Source organism: Meleagris gallopavo, chromosome 1, assembly GCF_000146605.3.
Source record: "Meleagris gallopavo isolate NT-WF06-2002-E0010 breed Aviagen turkey brand Nicholas breeding stock chromosome 1, Turkey_5.1, whole genome shotgun sequence".
In the NCBI taxonomy this organism is placed as follows: Eukaryota; Metazoa; Chordata; class Aves; order Galliformes; family Phasianidae; genus Meleagris; species Meleagris gallopavo.
The window spans coordinates 46,948,719-46,965,667 of record NC_015011.2 but is presented as its reverse complement, the minus strand read 5'-3'; the positions used below and the strand labels follow the sequence as shown (position 1 = coordinate 46,965,667).

The 16,949-nt window shown below is 45.3% G+C and overlaps 1 protein-coding gene across 3 annotated transcripts in view; it reads left to right on the top strand.

Annotated features, from left to right (window-relative positions):
* Positions 1-13: 13 nt before the first annotated feature.
* The window catches only part of GRIN2B (glutamate ionotropic receptor NMDA type subunit 2B), a 203,443-nt gene continuing 186,507 nt past the window's right edge, over positions 14-16,949 (top strand). The window contains exon 1 of one of the 3 annotated variants that reach the window (XM_003202222.3): positions 14-604. The gene's annotated coding sequence lies outside the window, so the exon portion shown is untranslated. Of the gene's footprint in view, positions 605-8,018; positions 8,068-8,106; positions 8,269-16,949 lie in introns of those variants that run through there. The other 2 variants (XM_019614309.1, XM_019614304.1) reach the window with 2 other exon arrangements.

The window sequence follows — 16,949 nt, the reverse complement described above, 5'->3', positions numbered from 1 at the left end:
TTCTGATCCCACTTGTGTGCGCCGTTGGGAAATGCGTTTTGCTTCCCTTTCTTCTCAATGCATGAATGTCTTTGTCGGGGAGCGGTTTTTATCCCCTTCAGACCCCTCTAATAGCGAATTGATGCTCATTTTTCCCTTCAGGAAGGGGACGCTTTGAGGATAATCATGCTTCACAGAAGAACGGCACCGACCTCCAGTTGCTTTCAACACAACCTCCTCCACTAGGGCTCCAGGAAAGAGAAAAAGAGAGAAAATAATCATAAGAATAATCACCAAAAGGGGAAAGGAATGCTTACTCTGGAACCTGCATTTGACGATCCTCACAGCTCACACTGAATCTCCTCTGAAGTGATGCTCTACAGCTTTTGAATTTGCACCGCTTCAAGACGCAAGATTCCCACCAAGAATCCTCTATTTGTTTTTTTTTTTTTTTTTTTTTTTTTACTTAGCCAAATAGGATTTTTTTTAACTTGTTCCTCAACTTTTGCCCCCCAACCCTTATTCTTCTTATGTGGATATGCAAGCAAGAAGAGGAGCCTGGACATTCCCAACATGCTCTCTCCCTTGATCCGTCCGTCTAGAGGTTCTGCTTCTACAAACCAAGGTAGGGAATTTCCTGATGGTGCGTTCCTGGTGGCAGCCTGCTTTCTGCACACAGCCGTGCTCAGGGAAGACCACTCGCAATAGAACAAAAGGTTTGGGGCTGCTGCTTGCAGAACCAGATAGAGCTCAGAAAGGAGGCAATGTTCACCAGACATGTTGATTTCCCCTTGGCTCATCAAATAAGAGATGCAGGGAAGGTGATAGGGATGCTCCCAGTTACATGCTGTGAATGGGGGGGAAGTCCCTTGGGATATTTTTTGGAGGGGAGGGGAGTTGTGTAGTTGGGGTGCAGATTATGGGAGAAAGAACGTGGCTTTGGTAAAGGGGGGAAATGACAGTTATTCCCATCCATCCATCTGTACATTGGCTCTTTCTTTCCATCGGTCCAACAGCTCCGTGTCATGCCGTGATGTGAAAATAGAGCTCCTTAGGAACAATGGTAGATAAAAACATGCTTGTTATGAGATGGGTGCTGCATTACTCCAGACCCACTCCGGCTTCTCCATCGTGAGTGGCCTAATGCGGGGCTGGGGGCCGCCTCAGCACCGCGGCAGGAGCCCAGTGCTGGGTGAGTGCGGCTGCTCGCGTGGAGGTGGAGGGCTATTTTAAGTCCAAGCACGTCAGGAGTCTTCACCCGAATCTACGAGGCAACGTATTTGGGCAACTTCACGTGTTTTAATCGATTCACCGCATTCCTCCCTGCTGTGGGCAGCCCCCTCCCCAGCCTGCTTGGCCGGGCTTGCAAAATGGCTATTGTGCATCCAGCCACCGGTGCATCCCGAACATAGCATGCCATGTGAGCTTTTCCATAAGATGGTGGCAAGACAAAGGGAGCAGAGCGCCGGGGGGGTGCAGAGCATGCGGCCACTGTGCCGCGCCCCACTGAGAGCACCGGGTGAGAGGTGCTGAGTGTGTTGGGTCTATTTTAAGCTTTTAGCAGCATGCGTGGAGCTGCACGCCCTCATGACAGGTTAGAGAAGGGGTGAATGGGGCTAAGCTTACTCCCTCCCTCGGCACCCCCCCTGCTCACCCTTAGCCCCGGTGTGGGCTCCCCACAACCCTCCTTCTGCTTGACACTCTGCACCAGATCCAGAGGCCTTCAGTGGGCGGGGGAGGCTCGCAGCAGGAGGAGGAGGAGGAGGGAATGGGCTGTATCCTGCAGCCCCCTGCAGCCTTGCTGCTGTGGATGAGCTTGGAAGGCCCCCAGCCCCATGGCACCCAGAGCATTCTCGCTCATCTTGGTCCTTTCAGTGGCTTTTTTTTTCCTTTTGGAGGGGTTTTGCTGGGCTATTGTTAAAAATGAAAACCGGGTCTGTGTGGAGGGGCTGAGAGCCACCTTCCCTGCCATATTCTGACTGTGCTTCTATAAATATCCAAGGCTTCCCAGGGTTTATCTGCGCCTGGATCCTCCCTGCCAGAGAGATCCCCTCCCTCTCCCTCCGCAAGTGGGAGTAGAAAGTTTACCTGCATGGGGAGAGGAGTGTGCACGGGAGCCTTTCTCCTGCTTCTAGGAGGAATTTCTCAAGCCCTGCATCTTGTGCCTGCTGCTGGATCCTCGCAGGACCCCAGTGCTGTCCTCCTCACTCGGGTCTTATTTCCCCATGACAGCCTCTAAAAGCACAAGCCCTGAGGATGGAGGGGATGCATCCCCGTTCCTCAGTGAGCAGGGCCAGGGAAGAGGAGGGCAGATACTAGGTATCCCCTTTTCCCCAGGGTGGTTGGACGGGCAGGTAGCTGGGCTGGGCTGTGGGGTGCTGGATGCCTGCCCTGATGCCAGCCCTCCCTGAAGGCACTGGACCCAGGTAGGTCCCATATTGCCCCATGGTATTTTCCAGAGGTGACCTGGTCCAGATTTGGGTGGTAGTGTTGGAGAGGGTTCTCACAGTAATGCTCATGGGGGCAGGAAGTGTGGGCCCACATCCTCACCCCCATTTTCCTCCCAGTCTCTCTTGCTGCTGCCTTGGCTTAGGATTTTTCCTCATTTTCCCTGCAAGCTTCAGCATGGGCAAAAGGCGGCACCCTCTGTTGTTGCCTCACACTGCCAAGCATAGCCACCTCCAGGGGAGTGCAAGCATTGCATGGAGGTGTCTATTTTCCCTTTGGGCACACAGGGAGGGCTGGGTGCACAGCATCTCATGCTCTTAGGTTCTCAGAGCTGCCCTACTGTCCAATCCCTAGGGATGTGGGGTGACCTGGTGTGTCCCAACTGCAGTTCTGGGGAGTGCAGCCATCATGTGTAGGTGTGAGGTGCTCTGTATGTGTGGGTATGAGCAATTTGCAAGTGCTCGCCTACGCCCCCCCAAAGCAGCAGTTCTTGCAGCCTCCACATCTCCTGGTTCGCTCTAGTCCCAGCGTGCAACAGCATGTCTCCCAGTAGAGTCTTTCCATGGGTGTCAGGGGATTGGCAGAGAGTGGAATGGACACAGTGTGTGGTGAGGAGACCCGCTTCAGCTTTCACTCAGATCTGTCTTGGTGGGTGGAGGAATTTCAACAGGGAGAAGGAAAGAATCATGGCCAGAGCTCCTGCTCCTCTTTCTGGGGATGCTGGGCTCTTGCCAGGCAGTGCACACCAGCCCATCTCAGTATGCTTTGGTCTTGGTGTCTCTTGTGATCCCTTTGTCAGTGAAACTACAGCTGAGCAAAGGAAGGCGTCAGGAGCAGTCTCTGCTGTCCTCCGCTGGGCAGTGTTTGTGGGATACCTGTATTGATGGCTGGTTTTTGCATTGTGTCTGCACATGCAAGAGCATGATGAAGATGGAAAATGCAGAGCAGGGATAAAAATCCTAATTCTTGATCCTCATCAGCTCTTTGATCTGTTTCATGCTCTTTTTAGATTATCAGTGGCCTCTGTATAAAATTCTTATCAACCAACAAACCAACATCCAATGCCCAACCTCTTGCCTACAGAGGGAGAAAGTTGCAGTGTTCAGTTTTGTATTTCATCTACTGCTGGAGTTGGGGTGGGCTTATTCCTCATGCTTAGTTTGGAAGAGGGCAGGTGGATGCCAGCTCCAGTGCTGGAGCCATTCTACATTAGCACATGGAGGTATGCTTGGACTCCCACGCTGGACTCTCACTACCTGGGCTGGCACCAGGATTTGGTGCTTTAGCACTTGTTGTCTCTGCAATAGCATGTGGGAGGTCTGGATTTGATTCTCAGTACTGTTCTTTCATAACCCCCAAGCTGGCAGAGGATGAGAAGGCTGTATAGGCAGCGCTGTTTGCCTCTGCAATGGGCTCCATTCCCTGCTGCTGTCTTTTACTCCTTAAGATGTGCAAAAGCTGCCTGTGAGATGGTCTAGTCCAAGGGCTGTTCTCTAGAGATTCAACCTACATGGACTTCAGGGATGTCAGAAACCCACTCTGCCTTTACTCCCTTTATTAGCATGATGTGGTGGGCAGCACAGAAGTTATCTTGAAGCTGGAGAATATAGAATAAAATATCCGGAGTTGGAAGAGACCCATAAGGATCATTTAGGCTTACACCAAAAAGTGCCTTCATATATTGAACTCAATTTATCACAAAGAATGGATCAAGTAATAGAAGAGATGGCTCCGTGCACTGGATGATATACAATGGGATGCTGGCAGTATCCTCTGTGTCTGGCACCTGGGCTCCAGGATTGCCTGACTCTCCTGTGATCCACCTATGAGACTTGAGATAGAAAAGCAGGCAGTGGATGGGTGAAATAAGGATAGTATTATCTGCTATTACCATGACCTGTCCCCTACCCACCCATCTTCAAGATTTCATCGTGAGAACAACTCTCACAATTAGTGGCTTCACTGTAGTCAGACAAACCTAGCTACTGCCCTGGGTAAGATGAAGCAGTTTGGAGATAGCAGTGCTGACGTACGTAGAAGGAGAACTAGAGGAAAATAAGAGCTAAGCATAGTCCTCCTGCTGTCATTACTTTCTTCCTTCCTCTTGTGTTTCTGCTTCAGTTAAATGCATCATTGTGGGAATGTAAAATACAATTTCTCCAACCACCAAGGAGGCTCCAGCACACCTCTGGTGCATCTGTCTTGCTCCTCTAGTCATCAGAAGACGGGAGAGTAGGTTCTGGGCAGATATGGATTGGTACTCTGGAAAATTCAGTGACATGGTGCTAACTGGGAGTCAGGACCCAGATGGGCTAAATGCCTCAACTATATTTTTGTTTCAGGGGAAAAAAACAACACCAAACAGTGTAAACCAACCCACCCTTTATAGTTAAAGAGCTCATGGCTGCCATGAGGTACAACCGGCTGGTTTCCTGCTGGAGCTGTGTATTGGCACCTGAGTGGGCGTCAGTAAAAGTCGACCAAGTGTGCGTCCATGTGCCTTAGGTCACCTGCAGAGAAAAATCCCTGTGGGCTCAGAAACCAAGGTGTGGCACTAGGCAGCAGTGTCATCAAGTCAATCCAAACCATGGCTAATTTGGATCTCTTGAGGGTATCCTGCTCTTTGTTTAGCATTTGTTTTTTTATAGAAGCAGGAAAGAGAGCGCTGAGCATGGTTTCACTAATTTACACACTGAATGTGCTTAATGTGTGAGGAATAAAAATACTGCTTTCTCTGAACACAGGGCTACTAAGACAGGAGAGAGGGGAAGGGGGTGTGCTCTGAAACTCACGGCCAGCCAATGCATCCTAGCACAGAGGGTATTTGGAGATTGTGAGGTAAGGTGTGCTGGATGGATCTCTCTCCTTTCAAACACAATCAAAGACAGCGTGTTTTGGAGCAAAAAATATACATGGATTGATTAAAATTCTGGCAAAAGAAAGAGAAATTATGAATGAGAGTGTAGTTACTGGCTTAAGGTGAGGGATATGACATTGAGACCTCTGCAGTGTTCACTCCTTATTCTCTATCCTCATGCTCAAGAAAGGTTCAAAACTGCAAAGAGCTGCTGAATGTGGCTTAGGTAAAGTGCTGGGTTTCCAGCTGTGAATACTGAGTATGCTTCTCTATTCCTAGAGTACATACAGTGTCACTAATACCAGTGTGTGTGTGATTGTGCTTAAACACCGACAGGGAAGAATCACTTTAAAGGGAAGAATGAGAATATGATCTCCTGCTTGGTGGCAAGTTCCTTGACCTAATGTTCTGTTGCTCCTGCTGATCCCTGGCACGTTAGGCATGCAGGACCTTGCATCCAATTGATTCTCCAGGTGGAGAACAAAAGAGACACCTCTGAAAATAGCAGTCAGCTACACACAGCCAAAAGTGATAGAGGCTGTCTAGTTGTGAGAAGAAAACAGTTCATGCTTAATGTACTCCTAGCCTGCATTTGAACCACCAACCAAAAAATGAATCACTCCAGTTACTGCCATCTTCCACTGAACCTTCTCTCCAGCCTATGCATGAGCTTTGTATGCAATCATTAGTACAAAATAGTGAAATAATGTCTAATATCTACTTAAGAAATGTAGTTAAGCCTCACTTAGATAACTGTGTTCTGTATGGGGGCTGTGCTTCTGAGAGAGCAAAGGACTGTAGAGGGCGTGGGGGAGTGAACAAAGGCAGTGATCACAGATCAGAGAAAAGAAGACGGGTAAAGAAAAGTTGGAAGAGCTTCAGGTCTGGATAAAAGACAGCTGTGGGTGGGAGCGTAACTGTCTGCAAACACATAAAAGACCATTACAGAAAGAGGACAGGGGCCAATTATTCTCGTTAGTCACTGAGGATAGATTGAGAAATAAATGAATTTAAGATGAAGCAGAGAGAATAGAGATTAAACATAACATTAAATGTTTACTGCAAGAAAGGTTTAGGTGATAGCAGAAGATACTGATAAATGTGATAGGAAGGCTCTGACTGAAGCTATTTAAAGCTGGATGTAGGTGCTGAAATACCAGGTTTGTATCTAATAAAGCCTGCCTCAGGTGAACCGTAGATCATAATATGTGTGTGCCTAACCAAGCAACTTTAGAAGAAAGTTAATGAGGTCAATCTGTTTAGAGTGCAGGAGACAGGGACCAACAGTCCAATTTGTGGAAATGCTCCCCACGTGATTGGATCTGGCCCCATTGCTTTAAATCTCATTTGGTACATATAGGAGTCCATATAATGGTGTTGAATGGTGCCATGGCTTGAGCTTCACTTGAAGTGTGTAAAAGAAACTCCCCAAAGAGGTCCAGTTTTCCAAATCTCTGGTATCTTGTGACTGCGTGTCCTGACCTGAGGAAGAACTAGAGCTCCAGCATAGAAGTCTTTGCAGGAAGGACTTACAAACGTCTTCTATGTAAGTGATGTTTTAGCACTTGCAGGTACAATCCTTGAATCCTGCAATAATATGGGCTCTTCTAGACTGAGACTGTGTCCCTTTCAGTAGGAAACTTCACCCATCTGTAGCCATTGCTTTCAAGATTTTACAGTAGCATAGCATCTGAATATGTCATGTGCCCAAACCAGATACTGCAAGGAGAGGTGTTGTATGTTACAGCAAGCTGAAGAACGTGAAAATACGTACCTTATCATTTTGTTATATGCTTTCGTCTTGCAAAATGAGCTATAGTTTAAAAGTGCCTTCTCCTTATCGCTTTTACTGCTTCTTGAGGATAATTTGAGAATATGAGGATCTGTAAGCGTAGTGGTTTCTGAGAATCGTCACTTCACTCAAGCCATTCTCCACAGCTGTGTCTCTCTATGCTCTGAGTTGGAGAAACTACCTGTGTAGAGCTGGAGTTTGAATGGGAGGTTTTATTAATAGGTTGAGGGGATAGTTTGAATCATTAGAGATTGTCCAGCAGGTAGTTGAGAAGGCTGAAGGTGCCATTTTGAGACTGTGAAATTGGCCAGCACTGGAGATCTATGCTGTATGACCTTAAGCCTATTCCAGTTCATATCCTACATCAGCAGAAAGAAGTACTGAGATACAGTACCCCTTTACTTAAAAAAAATAATAATAATAAAAAAAAGGCAGCATCAAGTCCTTAACTTTGGCCTCTGGTGTTTTTGAGAAGAATCAAGAGTTTTCTGTATTGGTATCTAGGACAAGCTCAAACTCAGATGGAGGAAATTACACGTTGAACTGTCTTTTTTATTATACTGGGATTAAACATTTTATTTTTCAACTCTTTTTCTAATCTCTTTGGTAGGGTTGCCATGCACTGTTGAGGAGCTAGGACACACAACTCTTTCTTGTGGATGTATTTATAATTTCTTGCCAAGTATGATCTCTGAAGAATTTGGAGGATTTTGCAAATGGAAACAAATATGAAAATTAGAAATTCAGTATTTCTAAACAGACCAGAAGATGAGATGGTTTCTAGGAGCCAAATGAGACAGATAAGGTTTTGTGTCATGAACCTGCTGATAATTTACTAGCACAACTGCCATGTCCTACATCACAGCTGATTGCCTAATGAACAGCAAATTGTTTTCAGGTGATAGACATAATAGCCTAATGATATCTGGAGGCAGCTGTGACTGTGTATTGCCTCCAGCAGTTGGCCATGAGCAGGACACAGCAGATATAGGTAAGAAAGAGGTAAATCTCAAAATCTGTTGTTGTGGTCTCCCATGATAAAGGATTGTGATTTCTCTCTGTTGTGTGGGACCTCTGCTGCACAAGCATCTCCTGCTGGGAATAAGGTCCTGGAAGTGGGTGGTGGAAGATCTTCTAGGAGCCTAAAGCTGGCTCTGATTCTGAGGGCAATCCTGGATCTTCAGTGTCTGAGGTCAGATGCTTTTGAAGTCAGAGTGGTGAGAAAGGCAACTCTATTGATATGTGGAGGGGAGTGGGTGGGCTGACAGCTGTTCCAGGAGGAGGATGGAGAAAAGGTTGCTGCTTTGGATGTTTTTGTGCCAGTTAATGTAGGATATTAATTAAATATACGTGACTGGTTTGCTGGTGAATTTTTGTTACTGAACTCTGATGATAAATGCATTTGAAGTGCATTGTGGTAAAGGAAACGTATAAAATGCACTAGCTTGCAGCTACTTGCACTTAAACATACACTTGCTTGAAAAGCACATAGGAAGGATCTGCACATCCCCGTGCCCCTCTCTTTTCTCTGTATTTCTCTGGTGTCACTGCTTGCTGTAGTCAGTGGCCTGAGCATCTCCCGGGAGATTCCCTCATGTCAGACACGTTTCAGCAGAGTCAGGCTGAAACATCAGAGCCTGACAATCCCCAAGGGAGAGGCAAATGAAAGTGACAGGATGACATAATCTGTTCTCTTTCTCTCTCCTCTCCAGCGCTTCACGTTTTTGGTGCACCTTGAAATTTTCTTCTGAAATTTATTACTGAAAAAGTGATTATTAGATGAGGACACGCTCTAAAACTAATACCTCCTATTTTATGATGTTGCCCACAGTGTCAGGGGCAGGTGGTGGTGAGATGGCAGTACAGGTCTAACCTTCCCGAAATATTGCATTACGTTTTATTGCAGTGTGACAGATGGCAGCAGAGGGGCATTCTGACAAAATGGCGTCTGATATGGAAGCATGCATGAAGCAAATATTTGTTATTGAGTCATTCCATGTGGAAAAAATGGCACCCACTGACATTCTTTGACACTTGCCAAATGTTTATAGAGGCCAAATAGTGGGTTTTTTACAGTGTGGTGCTGGGTGGTGCATTTCAACAGTGATGACGGTGGGTCACCTCCACTGGTGCTGATTTTTATGAGTGTGGCATGTAGGCTCTCCTGTGTTGCTGGTGGAAAAGCATAGCTAATGGTGATGCCTGTGTTGAAAAATACTATTTTGTAGCTGAGAATTTGCTCTATCAAATAGTGTTACTGTGCTCTTTATAACTGGTGTAGTTTCCATGGAAGTAAATAGGACGCATTACTTTTGAAATGACCCACATATATGATTAAAATTGCAAAGATAGTGTTCTGAAACCTTGAAAGTTGAAGTAAAAAGCAGCTTGGATGTGATCTGAGGTACCACATATTCAAGTATGCTAGGAGGAAGCTTTTAAATCTCCATCTGGAAGTAGTGAAGTGGTAAATGCAAAAGCATAAACGGGATCTTAGAAAAGACGGTATGATCGTTTCATTATGTGATGGGGGGCCTGTGTGCTAAACAGGAGGAGATGAAAGCTAAGTAGCTTAGAAAAATAGATAGCTGTGGGATAGCTGCTTTGAAAGACAGTGACTCTCACAGAAGGCTCTCTCTGAATCTCTGGTTTGGAAGTTTTGTGAACTTTCAAAAGAGGGATTCAGAGAGAACTGTTAAGACTCCTGCTTCATCCCCTTTTAATTTGAATGATTTCAGTGGAAAGTAATGGGGCTAAAAGGCTCTTTGAACCACAGAGACTGGAGAATTTAGCAGGAGCCAAATGCCTGTGCCTCAGTGCTCTCTGAAGCAGGAGCTGTGTGCCCGCAGCTCGCTTGTGCGCTCTCTCTCTCTTTCTTTTTCTAGAAGAGAGGAATAACTTTCAGAAACTAGGAGGGACACAATAGGAGACCATTGTTGGTTAGCAGCATACCTCACCTAATTCCTCTCACACTTCTCTGTTAGGACGTTAAGTTGAAATCGTGTTCTGGCTGTTCCTTGATCACTACTTGTCAGAAAGAACCCTGATTTCAGCTTATGATGTCAGAAGTGGTGATTAAGGTTTTTGGCAGGAGAGATTTGTAATGGAGCAAATGTACCAGGAAATGAATTGATTGCCCCACCAAAATAAATATAATTTTCATAGATTTTGCTAGTTCCATGCTGAAATTATCTTGATCAGTAAGCAGAAAAGTAACTAGGTTTTGGGTGACGCATTCCTGTTCTGCATACCTTGGAGTGGGGACTTGTTCTAGTCAGCATGAAGGCCTGTGCTCTTGGGTCCTCTGCAGTAATACTTTCTCAGTTGGAGCTTTTCCACTTGGAGCTGTTCTACTTTATATAAATGCCTATTCATTGTGCTGGAGAGGGAGTGCTCTAACGACTGGGCTGTGGAAGTATTCTGTTTCTTTGGCCTGGCATAAAGTAATTACTTTATATAAAGGAAAATGACTTCAGCATGAAAGAAATGGAGAAGCAGTTTCCATAGCCCAGAGGCTGTGGAGTCCTCTGAGATACCGGAGACCCAGGAACTAATTATTCCTGCAAACCAGCAGTGAAGGTTTCTTCTTATTCTGCTTTGGATACATTTATATTTCCCAGTGACAGTTAAGATGTTTCTTTTTACATCCAGCTCTGGTGTTAACTCTAGGTGGGAGAAAATGTGATAGGAGGAGGTGAATTCCTAAGGGACCTGATCCTTAAGCAATTGCTCTTAAACAAAAAATGAGGGATGAGAACTACCGAGACTCTGTGACAGGAAACTGGAGTTATTGAAGAATTTTCTGTGATGTGCAGGCAGCTCTTTAAAGTTGTCTCTAGATCTTTAAAATCACTTGGGATTTTCATTCCAGCAGTTTGTATCCCTTGGTGTATCCCCTCTTGTCGTTCACTATACACTGGCTTTTATAAGCTTGGTGAGATGTTTGACTTTCATATGGAGAGGGAGAGCATTTGCAAAAGCTAACACTAGCTGTGGGGGATTTGCTGCCCAAGAATCTCCACTGAGTCAGTGGAGAAAGAGGGAGTTCCTTTGGAGAGCAGAAGCCCAGTGGGCATGCTCCAGGTTCCCATTTGGAGAAGCTAATCTCTCTTGATGACAAAGGCAACCTATATAGATGAGCTTCTTAATGTCCTTTAAGTCAATAGTTTGTCGTCTGTGTGTGTACAAGCTTAGGATGTTCTAGAGAGGGGCTGGAAGAGGCAGGAACTGTATTGTCCTTGCATCACTCAGTTTAGAACAGTCAGGAGCTAGGAGGATCCTGGGTCGTCTGCTGTTTATTTTTTCACCGTAGGAAAATTGGCTACTTGATAGTCCATCTCTTTTTGAACACAAAGGTCTGGAGGTTCTCCAGTCTCGTTCTGGTGTAAATGGTTCCCAAATGTGATTTGAATTTGCAAGAAACAATGATGTCCATGTAGCTGATTCGGTCCGTACAGCCCATACATTATCTCTGGACTCCTCAGTCCTAGATTTCAAGCCATAAAGTAGCAAGTTGGCAGAAGAGCTTCCTTAACATGATCAGGTATCATAGGGCTTGTCTTTGGCACCCAACAGAGAACCGTCCTTCAAGATGCTGCGGGTTAAGGAGGGTTGGCCAGGGCTTACTTCATCTATAGCCAATGCTTCCCAGGAGAGATTGGTGTAAGAACAGCATTTAATCATGCATCTTTGTACATGTATGTTTGCATAAATTTAAAGGCAGTGCCCATTTCTACCAAGGCAGATGTTTAATGAGAAATATTGCTTGCACAATGAAGCATAAAAATGGAACAAAACAGAAAATTAGAGCTAAAGTTTGCCCCAGCGGTCTAACTGGGACTTTTTAAGTGTACAGGGTAGTACAAATATCCATGCATCTTCTCTTAATTAATTGTTTTCCCTAATAGCATAGTTTGTCAACTGTGACAGAACAAATTGTGACGTGTACCTACACAAGAGTTTAGCTGCAGATCAGAAATGGGACCTGGTGTCCCTTTGAAGTTGGACAGAATCCTAGCGTTGGCGCTGCTGAGGGCTAGACCAATTTTGGATGTCTCTGTGGTGCTAGACGTAATTACTTGATTTTATTTTTAATCAGCTTCATTTCTAAATATTATTGCTTATAAGCTTGTTCTGCTTTTTTTCATCTGAAGAGCATCTTAGCTATGGAGGTACTGTCTACGTTGTTATTTTTGATGCCTGTAATGAATGCTGTATAAATTCTTCATGTTAGCTACATACAGTGGCTGCTTCTTTTTGTCTTTAATTTGATGATTTTTTTTTTTAAAGCATTAAATGACATGAAGTTTAGCAATACCAACAGATTCATCAATGTTTCTTTTGCTATATAAATTTTCAGGTGTTTTCAGGACACCCTAATGTATTGCTTTTTCTGCAGTATAAAACAGCAGTAAGTATAGAATCTGGTTGAGATTCAGTGTGGACATAAGATTAAGTTGTGTCATGTTTCCTTCCCCAAATCCTCATGGACTGTGTCTGGAGCAGAAAAATCAATGATTCTATGGTAAGAACTGCATAAAATTGGCTGCATTTGGCATCTCTGTTTTTTCCATTAGAATAGAAATTAAGACTTTTAAAGCAGCTTAATCGTATTTTCTTATAATCTGAATGAATTTGAAAGAAAAATAGACTGTCTTAAAAGTTGAAAGACAAAGCTTGCTGGAAAATGAATAGAACTTGATTTTACCATTAGACATCCAGAAGGGGAGAGAAAAGAAAGAGTTAAAGACCCAAATTTCATTTAAAACTCATTTCCTCCTTATGATGTATGAATATTCAATGAATTTAAAGAAAATGGCAGAAAGTGTTTGGTCCAATGCTCCTACTGGATAACTTATACATTCTTTAGGTGATGCCTGGGGTATAGAGAAGTTCATATATAAAAGACTTGAACCATGGCATTACTGAAATGACACATTTATTACACCAGCTAAAGGCATGTTTAACTTGGATAAAAACATCTAGAGATAGTCCACTCAATGAAAGGGCAGCATAGCAGTGCAGAGAGGGCAAATTTAATTTAGAAGCAGTGGTTTAAGCTGTGCCTCTTAACCTGCCTGGAAATGGGGCATTATACGTGCATTCATATCAGTAAGCAGAAAAACATACTGGGGAATAGCTGTGCAACCTCAAGCACTACTTGCAGTGCACTGAGCGTACAGAGTTCTTTGGTGCAAAACCAGAGGGCTTAGAGAAGTTGTAACTGAGAGTTTTTTTTCATTGCTTGCTAGAGCAGGATGGTAAGAGCTGTGCTAAGATTTTTCTTGGCCATAGTCAGCTACCAATTGGCTGAAGCCAAGCTGACCTTCTCCATCCTGACTGAGCTGGTCTATTATATGCTGATCAGCATTTGGCAAAAAGTGCCCATCCTTGGTCTGTGCCAGTAGACACAATCAGGTGCATTGGCTGGAGTTCCTTTCCTCTAGATGTATGCATAGGTCTAGTCTCTGTTTTGGGCTGAAAGTATCCCTACTTCTTCTGAGCTAACCTCCTGCAAAGGGGACCCGCTATCTTCACATAAGTGCAATCTGTACAGCTGAGAGAGATGTGTGCATGCATTTGTGCCATCTTGCACTTTCTAAACATCCAAGGAATCGGTACTTTTTGTAGCTTTGTACCTTTGTCCTGTCCACTTCATTTTCCCTCTTCTGAAATGGATTCTGTTATTTGTAGCTAAGATCTTTGTGGCCGTGCTAAATGCTGTCATAAATCCAACCAATTCACATGCTCTGCAACTTTTTGAGTGATTGGAGTTGTGCTGAGTCTCTTTCCTCACTCCTTTCTCTTGGCAAATAAGACTGAGAAATTAAGCAAAAGACCTTCCTCCTGAGCTGCAGCAGAAGAAGTGGGCTGACATGGGTCATGAGAAGAGGTGGTGGCAGATTTATGCACCTCCTTGGGCTTTCACTAGCAGTAAATTGCACTCTGATCCTGGGAAAACCTGGACCATGAGGGACTGAGAGAGCTGGGTTATAAATTTCCCTGCACTACCAGGACGTGTTCATGGGAGAAGGCAGGAGGGAGAGTTGTCAGCGCTGTATTTTCCCCAGTTTTGTGGGATGGGAGAGACTGGTGCTGCAGCCTTGAAGAGGATAGAGGTCTCCCTGAACCTCCGGCCCAGAGCAGAGGGGCAGCAGCAAGGACCACCCTTCCTCCCCCCACCTCTTTTAGAAACAGATGAGCTGCAGCTGCCTTGTGGTCAGAGAAAGGAGGGTTGTGCTGAGCACTATCTCCTCCAGCACTGAACAGCTGCAGAGGCGATGCATCTGTGCTCCCTGGGGTGAGCTCTCCATCCACTCCTGACCCCGAATTAGTCCACCTTCTCCTTGCTCCTCCATCTTTTATCCCCTCCTTTAGGCTGGGCAAACTGAGTTTGGTGGCATTACTGCCTGCTTGAGGTCAGAACTGCCCTGCTGTAGTGCCTGGTGCCAGTGCAGGCAAGAGGAATAACTGGGGCTGGTGAGCTAAGTTGCCTGTTTCTACCTCAGTGCCCTTGAACTAGTTTTTTTTGTTGTTGGATACTCTGATGTCTGGAGAGGGGGGAGGAAAGAGTTCTAGAGATTTTAGAGGGACAAAGTTTGGAGAAGGGGGAAGGCTCTTCTTTTCTGAATCCTGGAAAGTTTCCTTTGTACCTGGCTCCTGTACTGGAACAGGCTGCCCAGAGAGGTTGTGGAGTCTCCTCCGGAGGTATTCAAACTTTACCTGGATGTTTTACAGCATAACCTACTGAAGGAAACCTACTTCAGCAGGTTGAATGGACTGTGTGATTTCCAGAGGTCCCTTCCAACCCCTTTGATTCGGTGATTCTGTCACTGCCCTGTGCTTTGGCAGCATCTGGGGTCATGTGTGCGAATGTGATGTCTTTGGAGACACCTTCAACTCCAGCCTTTGGGATGAAGGAGATAGGGGAGCCTCAAGAGCACCTTTTAGGAAACGAAGATGCTGTGCTGCTTTGAGGGCGTATACTGAGAAAGGCAGTGTTTCTCCCTGGCAGTGGCACATTAGGGTGATGCTTAACCCATGGGCTGCCCAGTGCTCCCAGCTGCACTCAGGGCTTTGCATGGCTCTCCAGGAGTCACCACTTTTTCTGTGAGCGATGGGGCCTGATGCAAAGCCCTAACATGGCAACAAAAGGCTGATAGGCTCCCAAAGCCCAGATGCAGCATCTGAAAACCGTCTGGCAGTTTTCATTGAGGGGCTGATTAGTGGTGTGTGAGAAACCCATAATGTCTTGTGAATTTAGGGATGTGTTTTGACTTAATTCTGATGACAAACTCTGACTTTCCTTTGTGAGAGCATTTTCATTGGAAATCAAAGAGATTTGAGATATATAGCTGGCTAAGCAGTCATACCTCAGAATAGGATTTGGGGATTAGCAGAGTAGATAATAAATTGAATAGTAGGAGTTAAAATCAGACTGTGCTTGTAAAGAAAGCAGAGACAAAAGGTACACCTCTGGAAAGCAGTAATGCCAGAGATGACAACAGGGTTACACCTGTGAGCAGATGAGATGTGGGCTCACAATACAATGCGGCAGCAAAGCAGTGGATGTGTTTGCTGGATTGCACAAACAGAACTGTTAAATCTTGGAGCAAGGAAATATTTTCTGCGTGTTTCTAGTTGTATTTTCTTCACATGCCTGATTTGAGTGTACCTCGGCTATCGAGTTCATTTCTGGAGAACTCAGTGCCCCAAAGATGGCAGCAAATTAGAACAAATTCAGTGGAGCAACAAAAAATGATTAAGATGCTGGAGGGATTGATCTGAGAGGGGAGATTAAAGTAACTAATTACATTTAGCTTGGCCAAATGACAATTAAAAGGGAGATGTGATGACTGCCTTAAAGTGTGTGCTTAAGAATGTAAACACTGAAGGAAGGAAGAATTACGGAGCGCTGCTGGTTCGATGCCCGGGTTGCACTGTGAGGAGGGTGAGTAGGAGCTGTCATGAAACGACAGGAGAGCGATCGCCGGCAGTGCTGAACGGACAGCGCCGGAGCGGTGGCGCTCCCTGATCGAGAGCAGCCGTGGGACCTTTGCTCGGAGAAACATCCCAAATCCGTCAGGAGAGGAAGGAAGGGATGCGGTGTTCCCACAGCAGTTCTCCCATCTGATTTTCAGGATAAGGGGGAAAAAAAACTGACTGCACGTCCTTTGGACTGTGATCACACAGTGCTGCATCCACATCGGATGCTTTAATAAAAGCTCACGGGGCTTGTAGGGGCTGGAGGGGTGCAGGCAAAAGAGTAGGGGTGAATGCTATCGGACACATGTAACAAAGGCAGAGAGAGCCTGGTGCATTCCGGATAGGGGAGTAACAGCTGTGGGTGGAAACCTGGCTGTCGGCAATCTGAAAAGGACTGTTATAAAAAGAGGACAGGGGCCAATTATTCTCTTTAGCTACCGAGGACAGATCTGGAAGTAAGTGGGGCCCTCAGCTGAAGCTGAGAAAATTCACATTTGTATGATGGAGAAGGCAAAGTGTTGGGTGGAAGGAGGCTACAGGGATGTGTGGGAATTGCATGAGTGTGTAGATACCAGGGTGACATTAGACACCCGCTTACCAGAGGATGACACTGGCATCGGGAAGTCAATCTCATTTTAGCAAGGGGGGGGGTGGAGGTGGAGGGGCAAAACAGCTGCTCTGACACAGAGAGCTCATCTAATTTCTGTGGTTTCAGGGTATTTAAAGGGCTTTTGGGCTTGTAAGCAAGCTGCTGATGTGGTGCTTTTGCTTTGCAGGTTATTTGTTTAGGACTTGTTGGCTAATGCTTGTGCTTAATTATATTTTCTTTTTTTGATGATGTATCTGTTTCAATGCTTCCTTATGCAATGGAAGGAAATACACACTTAT